Below are 15,490 nucleotides of genomic sequence, written 5' to 3' on the forward strand. Positions count from 1 at the left end.
TTGGAAACGCATATAAATTTAACTATGAAGTTGTTTAGTACCTATATTTTCATATATTTATGCTGTTAATGTAACTTTTCGTATTATTTAGCAACTTTTTTGATTTCTTACTCTTTGTATACTGGCGAAAATCACAGCCACGCCCTTTGTGTCATTATCGGACATTTGTTCGTCCTCCTTTCCCGCGTCGTCCCGTGTACCTACCGCATCCTTTTCTCTCACTTCCTCGCTGGAACATTCGCTTATCTCAATTTTTCCGTCGCATATCCGATCACCTCGTTTCCCTCCCTCGACCGCGACTGCTTTTATTTCCCTCCCCCTCTAGCCCCTCGCAGTCCGATCAACGGACGGATCTCCGCGTTTGTTTACACTTCCGGTTGCGCGCTTGCTTACTTTATTAATTCCGCTTTCCGCCGTGCCACTCTTGTTTGCAAAGACGGGCGTTTCTTCGAGAGAGGCGTTTGCCAAATTCGCTGCGACTGGCCTCCCGATTGGCTGCCTTCCATTGCCCTGCTCATTTCTCCCTCCTCATCCAAAGGTCTAAAGGCTTTTAATCCACTCATGCCATGGCCAAATTATTTGGAATGAAGCTGTTATGAAGTACGACTGAAAATCTGTGATTTCATTAATGAGGTGATTCCACTTGTGTTGCCATTAGGGTTCTTCCTTGTTTACTCATACTTAAAACCCCCATTTGAAGTGATTCAATACCGCGACAACAATACTCTTCATTGCTGCATCTGATTAAGTAAAATAATTGAAATATAAAATATCAAAACGTTGTCCTTTTGTGCATATAGAGTGTATTTCCAGTAAGTTAAAAATATGTATACCTTTTCGGAGAAAGCGTGTGGCGATATTTCTGTCCGTTAACTTCCTCTAAGGTGTATATGAAGTATTTATGGTCAATTTTACTATGATTGCGACTGATTTTAAATCTTCCTGTGCTTCTGCCATAAACATATCTATTTGAAGTCATTCGGAGGACCATTTCTATTCAATCATACCCAATTAATGAGTTGCTCATTGCCATTTAAACCATTTCATTACCTGTTGTTTTGCAAGATAAATATCGTGTTGCAACTATAGGTTTTCTTTATAACATTTTTCATCCATTTGAGGACAGCAACATCGTAGTTAGGAAAAATCTGGAAGCGTATAACTATTGCTTTCAGAATAAGATTACGGTAAATTTGCTATTTTATCGAAATTTCTCTCATCGATTCGGAATATAACGTAAAGAAACATTCATTCGTGCATTTTGCTTATGCATAATTCAAATGAATGAACTTGTGAAAATTGCTATGGTTTCAATATTTTTATAGCGTCGCCTGCGACCAAACATTTTCGAATGCACATCTCAACGAGTTCTTCCAATTTTTTAACATTTGATTTGATTTGATTGATTGCCATAAAATCTTCACCTTTATATTTTTTATTCGAATTTAACCCCTAGAAATGTCGATTGTTTTACCTTTTCAAATTTTTTTCCGCGGATATTCTGGCCATAACATTCTAGTTCGTTACTTCCAAGAGCTTTTAAGAGCTCGAGGAATTTGACGCCAGCCGTGGAACATAGTCGCAGTAAGGTTGCCTTAAAAGAATTTAAATCATCTATATAAATGCGCGAATATTTATGAACGCCAATGCATTTCTCTGGTGGTGTCAATCCCTTCCCTCCGAGTTTCACGGTACAAAAACGCGTTTTTTTATATTTGGTTTCACGAAAAATAGACAACCTCTTCAGTGCGAACGGCGACGTAGTGCACGCGAAATGCATCCGGCCGTCGAAAATGAATCGGGCACGACGTGAGAGTACCTAAGTGACGGCGGAAAAAAAAACTGAAAATATATAAAAAAATCAGGCGAATCACCAAAATAATCTGTCGATTCGCGACGGATTTTGGCCAGTCAGTTCATGTTTCATAATTGAAATTCCTACTGCCCGTTGGCCGGTCCATCTCTCTGCTGGGACCACCGCTCGTCCACCTGAATAATTGATTGCCCGGAAACTGTTGAGTTTTACGCGATGGCTGGATGGGAGGAGTGAGGGGGAAAAAGCGGAGATGTTGAGTGATGGGCGAAGAACTCCCGGCCGGAGTGCTTGGTGTCGCCGCGGTGTTATAAATTGCCGCTCGGTCAAGGTTCGCCCTTTCGGGACGTCAATCAGGCGTCCGAGTGAGTGGACGGCTCCGTGCTTTTCGTTTTGGGATGCCGATGCATGATTCCGGGCAGATGTGGACAAAAAGGGTCTCCGGGGGTGGATAGTCGTTCACCCCCGCACGTCGCAAAGTTTACCCGTCGGTGGGTGTGGCGCTGCTGTGCTTTTCAGCCTCCGTCTCTTCCCTTTCGGAGTTTTTATTCCCTTAAAAGTCGCCTTTCTCCTTCGACTCTCTCAAGCGTTCCGTCATTGAGGTGCGTGCCTCTGGAATATCTGAAGGGGTCCGCTCCAAAAATGATGGCTCTCCTCGAAAGTTATCTCAGGAAAGTTCTTGTTTCTTTGAAATAAAGAGAGGAGTCTTCATAATGTCTCCAAAGGACCTCTGAAGTTGGCTTTTTTCTCTCATATTACTTTCCTATAAATTATTTGGTATAATTAGATAAGGGGAAGATTGGTATGTCTCCTTGTTGCTATAGTTTTTTCGGCATAATGTCCTATCAAAACCAGTTGCGTACCTGCAATTCTGTTTGCCGAATAATGCCTTATCGTACGATTTCCATTTATTATAAGCATAACTTGTATTTTACTAGTATTTATTTCTGATAAAGATTTTCATGCATGACTTACTCTTACTCTCACAAAAGGGCTATCTCATTTGGTTAATGAATAGCAAAATTAGTAATTTGAATTATCTATCTGAATTATCACTGTGTGCATCATAGTGAAGCTATTTATAGAGATTTATTTGTCCGAGGCTATTGAGTAGAAAATAATTTGATTGAGTACGACTGTTTGGCACTCTTATATTTTAAACTGAGAACTAAGAACTTCCCTCTAAATCACAAGCCAAGAACTTCTTTCTAAACTTATCTTTCAAAGTGGGTGAATGACCGGAGCTGTTTATCTTCCTAATTCCTTATCAACACCATTTTCTTCTTCAAATTTCTTCTCCTATGGTGGTCTGTTAGCATGTTATTTTTGTATCTAATCAAAATTTGAGTCTGCAAATGACGCGTTGTTACGCGATATATTGCAAGTGCAATAGCCATTGAGAAGCGCAATCCTTGGTGTTTGCTCAACATAGATGATGAAAATTTATTGTTTGCTCTTACGCTAGTGGTATTTCGCCGTTCTTTTGAAATAATTCGCAGTGCTATTTTATGGGTTATTCCCGTGTCCTTAGCGGTCCGCGCACAAACAGATCGCCAAAGCTAATTAGGACATCTGCCGCATCGGTACGCGCGGTCGTTTAATTAATCTTACCGATGCGAATTGGGCGGACCCTCTCCGGCGTCACTCTGTTTGCGCACTCGCCCGTATCCACATTAAGTCTCCTTCCCGTCCTCGCCATCTCGCGCGTGATCCTTTATTTCCCAGGGGGAAATATCAACGCGCGTTTTACGGGCTTATAGTCCCGACTCCGCGCGAATAAATATGCACGGTCTCGTTATGGACCGCGTCGTCGTCCGAATCGGAACCCGCGTCCCTCCCCCTCTCTGTCCGCTCGCCTTCCTCTCTCTCTCACCGATTTCTTCTCTCTCCCTCTCTAGGTAAGCTGTCCGAGTAAATGACGGCTGCGGTCGCGGGACTCGGTCGCCGCCGCGGGGGCGTCGAGCCTGATACGGCCGCCACAGCCGCCGCTCCCCCGCGGGATCAAGCATATCGCGGCCCTCGCGAGTCCTGGTGTGTATGGAAATGTACATTTTCGTACTCTCCCGCAGTGGCGTAGAGTAGGTTGCTGGCATTTTTGGTGCATCCCGGATATTCCGAGCCACGCCTCACTCCAAAAGAATATTTTCCTATTAGCAAGAAATGTCATAGATTGAGAGACTTGTTCTGTGGTGAGAGGTATTTTCTGGAAAATAGGATGTTTGAGCACTGATAAAACAATAGCGAGGCGTTCTATAAAATATGATCACTGTAAATTATTAGTTAATATTAGTTAAATAAGGCATTGCAATATTGCCACTGTATTATTTCATTGGTAATATTGTAATGACTCATTAAACTAATGTTAATAATTTCCATCTCATTGTGCCACATGTCATACAAGGTAATATAATTTGTAATAATTTAATTATTTTTTAGAATGAAATCATTACTTATTGATACTTTCATTTGTTTGATTTCTTTTAATCTATCGGAATTTACGTTATGGTGTTTGCAAAGAAATAATTTTTGCTTCCAATTTTCATGGATTAAATAAATTTTGGTCAAAATTCAAACGTTTGGTTTTCATAGAACTTTTTCCTTTCTGAGTGAAGGGATTTATTTTGAATTTAGTTTTCCTATCTATTTCTTGGCTTCTATTTATTCTTTGCCTCACAGTATGGCCTTAATAATCACTAAATTACATCAATTTCTCCATCTTGTGAGTATTTAACATGTTTAAAATCTTTCGAATGGACTTCGTTATTGAAATGTTGCTTTAGATACTTAAAGTGGTTAGGTACTAGAAACCCTTCTACTTCACCTTGAAAAAACACACTTTCTTTTTTCGCGTAATGCTAACGATAATTCACACGTAAATCAAGTGTATCCAGTCCTTTATCGTTTCCGTAAATCAAGTGTATCCTTTATCCAGTTTGAATCTTAATAACCTCGTTTAGTCACGCTTGCTGGATCTCGTATAATTTATTTGGCAATTCTTTAGTAGAAGCTAAGTTTTAATCTTTTGAATACGTTACTTGTATTTGGAAACATGTATTTTATTAGGCTGTAATTCCCAATGCCATATTTCATTATCAAAATATTTGTAAGGGAATTCGGAGAAAATGAAAATAATTTTATGAAATCCTGGCTGCTCTGCTTTGACCAGTCGAAAATCCATAATAAAATGCAAGAAAAATATAGAATGGTGATCCGATCGAGGATTCGATTTACCTGATTTTTCTGGAGGAGCAAGGACCTTGTAGTTGGTAAACTGCTCCCCTTTTCTACAGCTTTCATCTTACCTTTTCGGTGTCACCAATAGCCAAAGGGTATATAAGTACACATTCCACCTATAACCCTTGTGGCGTCACGAAAGTGTTTGTATAGGGCCCGTGCTCTCTTACAACCGATACAGTGATGAAATCTTCCATTCATGTGCCCTGTGCCATTTTTAAATTTTAAATTTATGTTTGCGGTTCTTTGATAAGTATGAGTGAAGTTGATGAATACTCTTCAGAGTCTTTGGAGAGGTTTCAATTGTCAATGAGTGTAATAAAATGGCTGCAGGTACTAAAACTAGTAAAGGGAGCATGTTTTGATTCCTCTGAAATGCTTTTTTTGTGGTAAGCATAATGTGAGAAGTCATTAGTTACCGCGGTACATTTTCCAATTTTATATAGCATGGCATTTTGGATTCAAGCTATTGCTTTCGTCTTTAACTCCTTTATAAAATTTAGTAAGTCCTTTTTTTCAATATATTTCTCCATTTAGTAATTTAATTTGATGCAGTGAAAATAGATGCTTCGAGACGAAAGATTTAATCCGATACATTAGTTTGCATAAAAGTTTATTTGGATAGCAATTTTTGCCCCGCTAGGTTAATACATTGACTTTCAGATTTATTTTACATTGCTTAGCCTCAATGCATCGAAATTTGAGGTTGGTGGTAATATGCGGTTTATTTTGAACCACGTGGATCCCATGTTCTCCAGAAGATAAGGTTTTTCTGTGAAAATAACTTACTGTTCTCTACTAGCATGATTTTTATCCCTCTGTTGGGCAACTTTGCTCCAAAGAAGAGTTTTTTATGTCGCAAAGTCGTTACTTTCAGTGATGTGTGCGCTCCTTGGAGAATCGAGCAGAAAACGACTCCATAGTTGTCTAGTTCTAAGATTAGGAGTTATCTGAAGCCATTATTTCGGTCCCAGAGAATTTTATTTCTCTTCTAGGCTGCTCTCAAAGTTACGCTTTGACTCCTCGGTCTCCCACACAGCTGGGAAAGCGTAAAGTGTTTGTTAAGTGTGACTCCCGAGGTTTGGTTTGGGCGTTAAAACAAAAAGGTCCTCGCACACAACCTTGAGGTACCCAACCGTGTGAATTCCCGCGCTGAATGGCCGCGAGTGGCAGTGGGGAAGAGGAGGCTTCTGGGAGAGCTTGAGTGAGCTTGTTGATCGAGAAATAGGGGAAAGATTGGAGCAGCTAGGGTGTGCTTTAGGGAGGCGAATGACGTAACACCCAATCGTCCCCTCGAATGAATTCAAGTCTCCTCGAAGCGTTTATCAGATCGTCTACCTCGAAAGTTAGCTTTCAGTTCAGAATATGAGTTTTTATGCACCAAATAAAAATTTTTATCTTGGTGAATATATATACCTTTCACTTTTAATTTTATTGCAATGAAGCATGTCGAAAAATGAAACACCAACCACTCCTATTATATTGCAAAAATGAGCATATAAGCTGCCAAGATCTCTCCTTGTCTTGCAAAATGATCAAAATACGTAACATGTTCAGCATATTGGAAAATCTGGGCCCATGAAAGCAAATGGAAGAATTCACCAATGGATTACGGGATAGTGTATGTTATGAATTCTCATCTTTTGAGCCGAAGACCTACATACGGTGGTAGACTCGGGAGAACGGAAAACTTCGCCGGGATCTTTCCGAGAGAGGGCACTGGGAGTTATAAACGTGGTTGGCTCGTCGAGGTAATTTGAATTTCAGCGTAGTATGGAAGAAGTTACAGAATTATTCCAAGCGTGCAAGTTTTCACGAAGAAGTGGTTTTGAATGAAGGGAAGGTAAGGGGAATGTAGGGATAAAGAACGGGGTTAGACTCTTGAGCCAGAGGTGGAAACGTGTGATATTGTATCCGGAGACTTTTGGGGGATTTAACCAGCCTTACTTTTTGCATACCGTGGTTCTCTATCTCTTTAATTCTCCACGTCTCCAAGTGCCAGAGAACTAACGATAACTGGTGTCCATCTCCCCTTCCCTCAAAGCCACTATGATATCTCGTATCGTAATGTTCCTCTGGAGACTTATGCCACCCTCTTATATATTTCATATCTTTATTAGTTCTATTATTTATTATTCTATTCGCGATATGAACGTGGTCTTGGTATATAATTCTATGGCAATGCAATGGTAAGGTATACATAGGAAAGCGACCAACGCTTGCTTTTAATCTGGAGAGTATTAATAGTCGACCCCCAGGGATCCCCTAGCTCTAGGTATCCCCTTAGAGTCCCCCACGCCCAAGTCTGGTATTAATAGTCGTCCCCTAGGCTGTAGGGGCCCCCTTGCAGTCCCCTACAATGGGAGCGGAGTGAGCCTTACCTTGCGACATGTGCATGAAGCGGAGAAAACAGGTACTACTGGAATTGTAAGCAGTAATCTTTAGTTTCTTTCGTATTTTATTGACTTCATGTTGCTGCTTGTTCCAATACGTTCGTTGCTGTTGTGCTCTCGTTAAAAAGTTACTCATTTATGCCTTTATTCACCTCCATATCAATTCATACCATACCATTTATTCATTCTGTCACATTGCTCATTCGCCCATTCAAAAATCGTTTCGTTTTCACCCATTTTCATTAATTTCACCATATCCCTTTCATCTCAACCTTTTCCTGTGTATCACCTCGCTGAATATACGTTCATATTTTCCCATTTACCCGTGATTTGGGTTATCTTTGACGAGGATGGACAGCCTGGAGGCCTTTGTTCGTCGTCTCGATAGATTGGCAAAACCAACATCTGAGATTGAAGAAGTTTTACGTCCGTGATGCGCAAAATCCATTCGATTTTTTTTAGAGATACAGAGTTCCTGCAGTGGTACCAGTTTCCTAAGGAAGCCGTGAGAGGGCCTCTGCTTGAGATGGTGCGACCTCATTTCGCCGGTCCTCAGTGAATCTCAGGTTAGAGAGTGTATACGAGGTTCAATACATCTGTGTGAAATCATGCGTAGGACAAACTAAAAGGACCATACAATGCTGAATAAAAGAACATGCTCGAACATTGAACAATAGACAAGAAGAGAAATCAGAAATTGTTCAACATGTCTTGTCAGAGCCAGGTCATGAAATCAATTTTGATAAAGCAAAAATCTTGGCCAAAGAAATGCAATATATCGCAGTAGAATAATCAGAGAAACGGTGTTAATTACCAAAAGACCATAACATATGAATCGGGAAGACGGTTACACCCTTTCCAGCACCTGGAAACGCTTGTTTCTGGACCCCAGAAAGACCCCCCCTGCCCCTTATGGGGACCAATCAGCGACGGGCAAGCGCTCCCTCAATCTGGCGCCACCGTATAAACATCGGGCAATCAAAAGCACTCTCCATATCAGCCTGGCTTGAGGACACCTTCAGCACAGTTGGTAAAACGTCGCCATCAAAATGACAGCGCGGACGGAACCAGGAAATCAATCCAACTACGTACTAGTTGTATTATTCGATCTTGGGAATGCAATTACTTAAACCTTTAAAACACAAAGGCCACATTATCTGGTTTTTATTCCGCAACATTACCTCCTCAGTCTCAGTTTTCAGTGTTTGCTCCACAACAAATTTGTATATTGGAGCTTTTGGTCACCAGTGCGAATTAGGTACCTTGACCTACCACTGTTCAACTTTGTAGTCTATTATGTTTATTGGCTGTTCCTAGATACCAAAACTTGTTCCAAATCCATTTCCCTTAATAACAGGCACCGATTTCCTTATGTTCAGCCATTATCTCATGCTTTCATGATAGGAATTAATGAGGTGAAGGAATACATTTATAAGCAAATTTTAAAAAATGTAAATATATTTTATAAAAATAAAATTTACAAATTAGGGTTCACGTTTCCCACAAAACTATTTCAGTTGTGCTTCCGCCAGCTTTATAGCAGCCACAGCTTGCCTCAGTCTATCTTTTGTTATTTTGTCCTTCTCCAGGGATCTTTTTATCTTCATTTCATACAATCTTCGTAAATAGTTCCTCTCCTCCTCCATCATTTCCAACCTGGCTCTTAACTCCCTCTCAGCAATGCCCATGGAAGTATTGGCTGAAAGCATCGAGGAAGCAATTATAAATTAACAACAATATATCATACATCATTTTGTAGGAAAAAATAAATAAACAGAGCTGAAAGCATGATCATTTTTCAATTTTTTTTAAATCACAGAAAATGTAGCATTGTGACTTAAACGACATATTTATTCGAAAACTTTTATATTAAAATGTCATTTAGATGGTTATAAATTTTATCCCACAGCCTCCCAAAGCTTCTATTTAAATAATTTTCGATAGAATTTGCACCGAGTCCAACGGCTAATATCATTTCAGTTAATAATGCAATATTACTAGCTATCAAAATACTAGCACTATTTACCCCAGCTAATTTTCAAGGGATATAAGGACTATTATTCATTGCCATTAAAATTAGCAAATTCACATCTAATCACACCAAAGAAATTAATACAGCAATTAGCAAACAATTCAAGAGCAAAAAAAGCACCCGCATTTCAGAAACACCGTTTTTCAGGCTCAATAGTCAAATAAATATGCTCCCGTCAGCACGTAAAAACTCATACCGTAATACATTCCACATATTACTCCAACCCACATTACTGGATCCACTCAGAATGAATACACATTTTACTTTCTTTACTTCAAATATTCTGTTGCTAAATAGGTACGCTGCATTCTCATTATGAAATCGACAGAAAATGATGAATCCGGCAAGGCGAGGATGTACTTCAACATTGTATTACCAACTACGTAAAATCAGTTAACTGCAGATAAATACCTGAATGAGACATCCTAAACTTACCTTTATTTGCATAGCCTTTTTATTTACCTTTTCGGTTATTTTACATCTATTCTAACAACATCGCGGTGACAGTTGAACTCACTCCGTACGGCTAGCCACGCCTTCTTCTTCGCCTCGTATTGAACGCTGTCCGTTCTCTTGTTTTCAATGGAACATTTATATTTTTCAATCAAATCGCACAATATTTTCTTCTCCGTAGCTGAAAACGAAGCATTTCGCGCCGACATATCAAATTCTTTGTATAAAAACGCCTATAAAAATAAAGTAAATAAACACCTCTGTTGTCGTTACGGCCCATAGTTACCACGTTTGGAGTCCCCTTACTAGGGGGCTACAAGGGGACAACTATTAATACCGATGTTGAAGATTCCCCTTGGAGTCCCTTGGGAAGGGTGCCCCTAGGGGACCCTAAGGGGAACGACTATTAATACGGCCCTAAAATTAATGAATGAAACAAAATAATGAAAGTATTTTCTAGAGAGTTAAAATTGAAGCTTTTGGAGATTTGGAGAATTATGGATTTGATACGTCATCTTTTGCACCAAAAAAGTCTAAAAATTTATTGACAATGTAACACTTTGGTATGCATAAACTTATTTTAATATCAATAATTTATCTGGAAAAATTCTTGCTTGTGAAAGTTAGGTGTCAGAATTGCAAAATCGAACTTAATTTTTCGTCTTTTCATTATTTTTAAAACCTGTCTATAAATGCCTCAACACTTCTTTTCATGTATGGATTTGATTCGTAGAAAAACCATTTATTCCAAAAAGCTAGAATACTGGCAAGTAGTTAATGACCTATTTACTGTGATTGGAGGAGAGATCTTTACATTTTAATCGTATTGCTATTGAATGAAATATCCTTGAGCTTGCCCTTTTCGTTAATTTGGATAGAGATTGATTACATTTTATGCTCAAATATGTGAAGTATTTTTTCGGGGTATGATAAAGTAAATACATATTCAAATGAATCACTTATAGTCTGTTTAAGTAATGCCGAATATTTTTTTTCATGTCACAAGCCACAAAATATGAATACATTGTCATGTTGAAAACTATGGTAATACTTACTTGGCTACGTTCGATAGGAAAAATGGCATTTAAATGCCACCTAGCAGTATGCCAGACAGTACCTTGAAGGGTACATAATCTTTGGAAAAATGTATTTTTGTCACATGAAAAATGTTAGCAGGATTTAAGAAAACAAATTTTTGCTGGTGGCCCGTAGAAAAAAAACTCATTTTATTACGTTTTAGTTACACAAAACGTCTTATCGGTTTTTTAACAGTTTGAATGTTCAAGCCGTATTCAAAATATCTTTACATTCGTTTTCCAAAAAAATGAGGAGGTAGTATCTCTTGCAAATTGGTCTTTTGACATACCTGTTCCTTATTATCTATCATTCAATTTGAGCAATTATGGAGAAAACCTCATTCAAAAGTTAGAAATAATTTAATGACTACGCTCTTAAGTGCTGTGTGTTCATTTAATTACATATATTTTGGAACTTTTGTTTTCAAAATTCAAATCTTCAGACGTGAATTCAGCGTTGAAAAAGAGCCATTTACCTTAGAATAACTGATCTCCATCATTGAAATATTATCCGTTTGATGATTGCAAAATAGGCTTAGGATGTTTGCTGAAATGATGACTGCGCAAGATACCGCCCCCTCCAATCCCCTCGCTAATGGGCTTTCAACCGCTCTTTCCATCCACTTTCACTTCCTCCATTTACCGTCCGCATTAGGAGTCGAAGCCCATTGTGGTCCTTTCATCAAACCAGCGATCAACGTTATCTCATTATGAATTTCGGCGTCGCCCCTTTCGGTAGCGTGGTGACATGGTTGAGGCTCTTGTGAGCTCTGTTGAGTATTGGCATTACTCTGTGTACACTATCTACCTTATTAATTTTGCAAAAACAGGGAAACTGAAAATTTCAGGGGCTTTCGAGGACTACGAGGTTTGGACAGAAAATAACGAGGATTTTTTTAATTTAGACCGTTTGGAGAATCCCATTGTCATTTTTTTCTGTTATGCTGGTAAATATTCCCCTGAAGTGTAATAAAATTTTCAGCCGTAGTCATTTTTTAAATAGTTTATGGCCGTCGCTAAGGTTTGACTCGATTTTCAGCTTACCTATACTTCACGTCTTGTTCGTGAATTTTATTCCAAAAACAATTCTCACGCCTCTTTTACCTATTTCATGAAATATTTTCATAATTAGTAAATTAAATTCACGACATATTTCTGTGCTTAAAAGCTGAAATTCATCTCATGCAATATATTCAAATCGATCGATGTAAACAAATTTAAAATACTAATTTTCCAACTACATGAGCCAATTGCAGAGCCAAATTTCTCATTGTATTTTGATTTCAAGTAAAATAATAAAGATTCTAACAAATGCTGCTGTATGACTGTAGAGAGGTCCATCTTTTATTATGAAATTTGCATAAAGAATCTCAGCTATCATTATACATTGCTTTGGAAAAGCTGTGCCTCTGGTCCAGGGGTTTGACCCAATGGCCATTGGTCATAGGATGTAAAAACCTAGAGAGCGTTGTGTTCCATGCTGTGGAGTAGGCTGCCACGCTTACCATATTTGAAGCAGGTTTGAAATTATGGCTTCCGAACTTCCGCCTAGAATTTGATCCCAACTCTGTAAATGGGAGCGTGGTACTTCATCGACCATTTCTCTTCAATTTCCCTCAATAATAGAGGAGCTCAAATGGGGATTTTGAGTCAAATAAAAGGAAAAGAGCATTTAGGAAGGAGAAGTTGGAAAACGTCAAAGGTGATGAAGAGTGAGTCGAAGAGAAAGGAGAAAAGTACTGCTTTAACAGGCGAGACGGAAGACCAAGACTTTGCGTTGGATAGGTTCCGTAAAAGTTAGGGAAGAGGAGTATGTTCGTGAGAGGACCCTGTTATATAATCAGTTTGAAGGTTTAGCATGCTTTTAGTATAAATGCAATGGTCAAAATTTACTATCGCAAGTAATTTCACAACCCGAAGTTTAGTGATATTGCTAAACGAAGAGTTTAGCTCCAAATAGCCCACGCGTTGATGGTTGGGAGACCAATTGCTTTTCCTGAGTCACATATTAATTCGGAATTTCAAAGACTCCTCGTGGGATATGCACGCGATTCTCTTAGAGCAGCTTAGCGGATGGCGTGTTCAAATTCTTACTCTCGTAAATTTTTCATTTTGAGGAAATATTTTGCTTGAGTTCAAAATTTGTAATATGCCAAAGAGCGAAGTTTTCCTGAGGCTATGGAGAGCCGAATTGTGTAGTTTCGAAAATTTTTTTGTGTGCATGAATTTTTCATGTGTGCATGATGTATAAAGATGAAGCAGTCGATAAAAGCAGAGTTATATACATGCAAATATATATCAGTAATAGTTTCATATTTGTTATGTCAGTTGATCTTTCTGTGAAAGTGAGTCTTTGAATACCCGCATTTACTGTTAGCAATTAGTTTCGCATTTGTCTTGAAATTCAAATAAACAGCTTATTTCATGAAACTCAGGCTTCAGTTATGCAATTTTTAATCCCAGTTTTGCATATTTAACCATATTTATTGCCAAACTTATTTTTATTTGTTTAATTAACTTTCTGGAGAGGTAAAATTATAGTGCACAAAGAAAGACAATACTGCAGATTTTATAGGATATTTTGGAGTGAAATATTAATGATGATGCACAATGGTATAATAATCTAGTTCAAGCTGCTAACAGTATTTTGTGCTAATATTGATATTCCGGGAAAATGTGGATTATAATTCGTTTTTATAATTATGAAATTTCCGTGGAAGCCCAAATCAAATGAAGTAGGTTTTAGGCCACTGTTAACAGCATTTTCCTCTGATATCATGGAGCGTTGCTATAGCAACCGTCTGGGTCCTGGGTCTGCTCACTAATTTATTTGAAGGCGAAATGGCTTCGAATAAAACTATGCTTCGACGTACACAGTGCTTCATGTATCGCCTCTAATTATGACGGAAGATTTGCTTGTTCAATTATATCCTCGGGTGGGACGCTATGGGTTTTGGACCTTGAACGCGCACAAGGGTCTTATTTGTGCGTTTTAGTAGCGAAGTATCCCTTTGCCCTACGCTGCGAAAATTACAGCTTCCTTAATACACTGACTTGATTTTCTGTTTCGCCAATCGCAGTCGTATAATCCTAAACAAGGACGGTTTGCTCCTGCTAGAGACTCGAATTATTGGGAGGAATTCGCATTCTGGGTATATTTATTTTTTTCTCTTCCTCTCCCGTCCTAGATGAAAATACGGCCCATATCTTTTGTCCCCTCCTTCCTCCACGACTCCTCCCGTTTCCACCCTTTTGTCTAAGAGATACGGTACGTCCGCACGCAAGGAGAGGCGCGCACATTGGACCGGAATGAGATCGTTCTCCCGGGCCAACAAAGGACCCGCTCTTGTGTTGTTTCCCATGGCAGCGGTGAGAGTAGCAGAAGATGGAGTGGTGATGAGGTTTTGTCGGGTTATTGGTCGCTCGAAGAGAGAGAAGGAAAAGCGAACGAAGTATCACAATGCGAGGGGATAGCGAGGGAAGAGCATTTCTCCCTGCCGAGTAAGCACTTTTGCCTCTTTCCTAATATGTGCCTCGCCGGACCCTTTAATGGGGTTAGTTATCTCGGCAGTGATATTCCCCATCGGCCCTCCTCCCTTATAAGGATCCGACGCCTCTGTTTATTGCTTTCATTTCTCTCCTCGCAGAGCGCATTGGGTCAACGGTTGGGTGAACCATATTGAGTTTAAGGCTTTTAGGGGGTTGCTAGAGCCTATTTTTAGTCTAGGTTTTCGAGGAGTTACCGTTGTTTTTGTTAGGATGTGGCTAAACGTGTTGTTTGTTATTTAATCTCACTTCATGTTGCTTACTTTATTAATTTTGTATGTTGTAAATGGGTTTCTGAATTAAATTAGTCTCCCTTTTGGGATATGTATGGTTAATGATTATTTGTTTTTACTCATCATGATGTAGATTTAAAAGATACCTTAACTCCAAAGAATCCTTGTCTTCGTATATTCACCCACTAAATGCCTTAGTTGACTTGGAGTTTTCGTTGAGCTTAGTTATCTATTGGTGAAGACATTTCTATGAAGTGTATTCCGCAAAGCGATGATTTGATTTTCTATATCTTTACTGCTATCGATTGCAATGAAAAGTCTGCGTATGAAAAAGATTAATTCAAAAGTTGTCACGGAGGTTAGGCAGTGGCGTCTATTCTTACTATGTTAGTGGACTGGTAATGCTTATCATTAGTCCTGTTCAAGAGTCAGCCACACAATGTTGTTTCAAATGCATCGGATTGTTTGGGTAGCTAGTGGGTTGACTACTTACACAAACGGTTCGGCTTCATATCCCGGAAGCGGCAGAGATTTTCCTGAGACTGCTTGATCCCTGAATGAGTGCTTAGTGGATGAAGTATGGTGCCTTCCATAGATAGCAAGCTAATGCCGACGCCGGGTTTTTCTCCACCTTTCCTTCCCTACTCATTCCTATTTCGCAAATGAACTCGGCTATCGGTCGCCTCCACTAAGCACCATATTCTTGTGCG

The 15,490-nt window shown here is 39.2% G+C and overlaps 1 protein-coding gene across 12 annotated transcripts in view; it reads left to right on the plus strand.

Moving 5' to 3' along the window:
- Positions 1 to 15,490, plus strand: part of LOC124158546 (disintegrin and metalloproteinase domain-containing protein unc-71) — a 967,603-nt gene that overhangs the window by 84,306 nt on the left and 867,807 nt on the right. For 11 of the 12 annotated variants that reach the window (XR_006864826.1, XM_046533688.1, XM_046533691.1 and 8 more), the window contains exon 2: positions 3,712 to 3,844. The exons of the other annotated variant lie outside the window; for it this stretch is intronic. The gene's annotated coding sequence lies outside the window, so the exon portion shown is untranslated. The remainder of the gene's footprint in view (positions 1 to 3,711; positions 3,845 to 15,490) is intronic. 12 annotated transcript variants of the gene reach the window in all.

This window comes from Ischnura elegans, chromosome 5, assembly GCF_921293095.1.
Source record: "Ischnura elegans chromosome 5, ioIscEleg1.1, whole genome shotgun sequence".
NCBI lineage: Eukaryota > Metazoa > Arthropoda > Insecta > Odonata > Coenagrionidae > Ischnura > Ischnura elegans.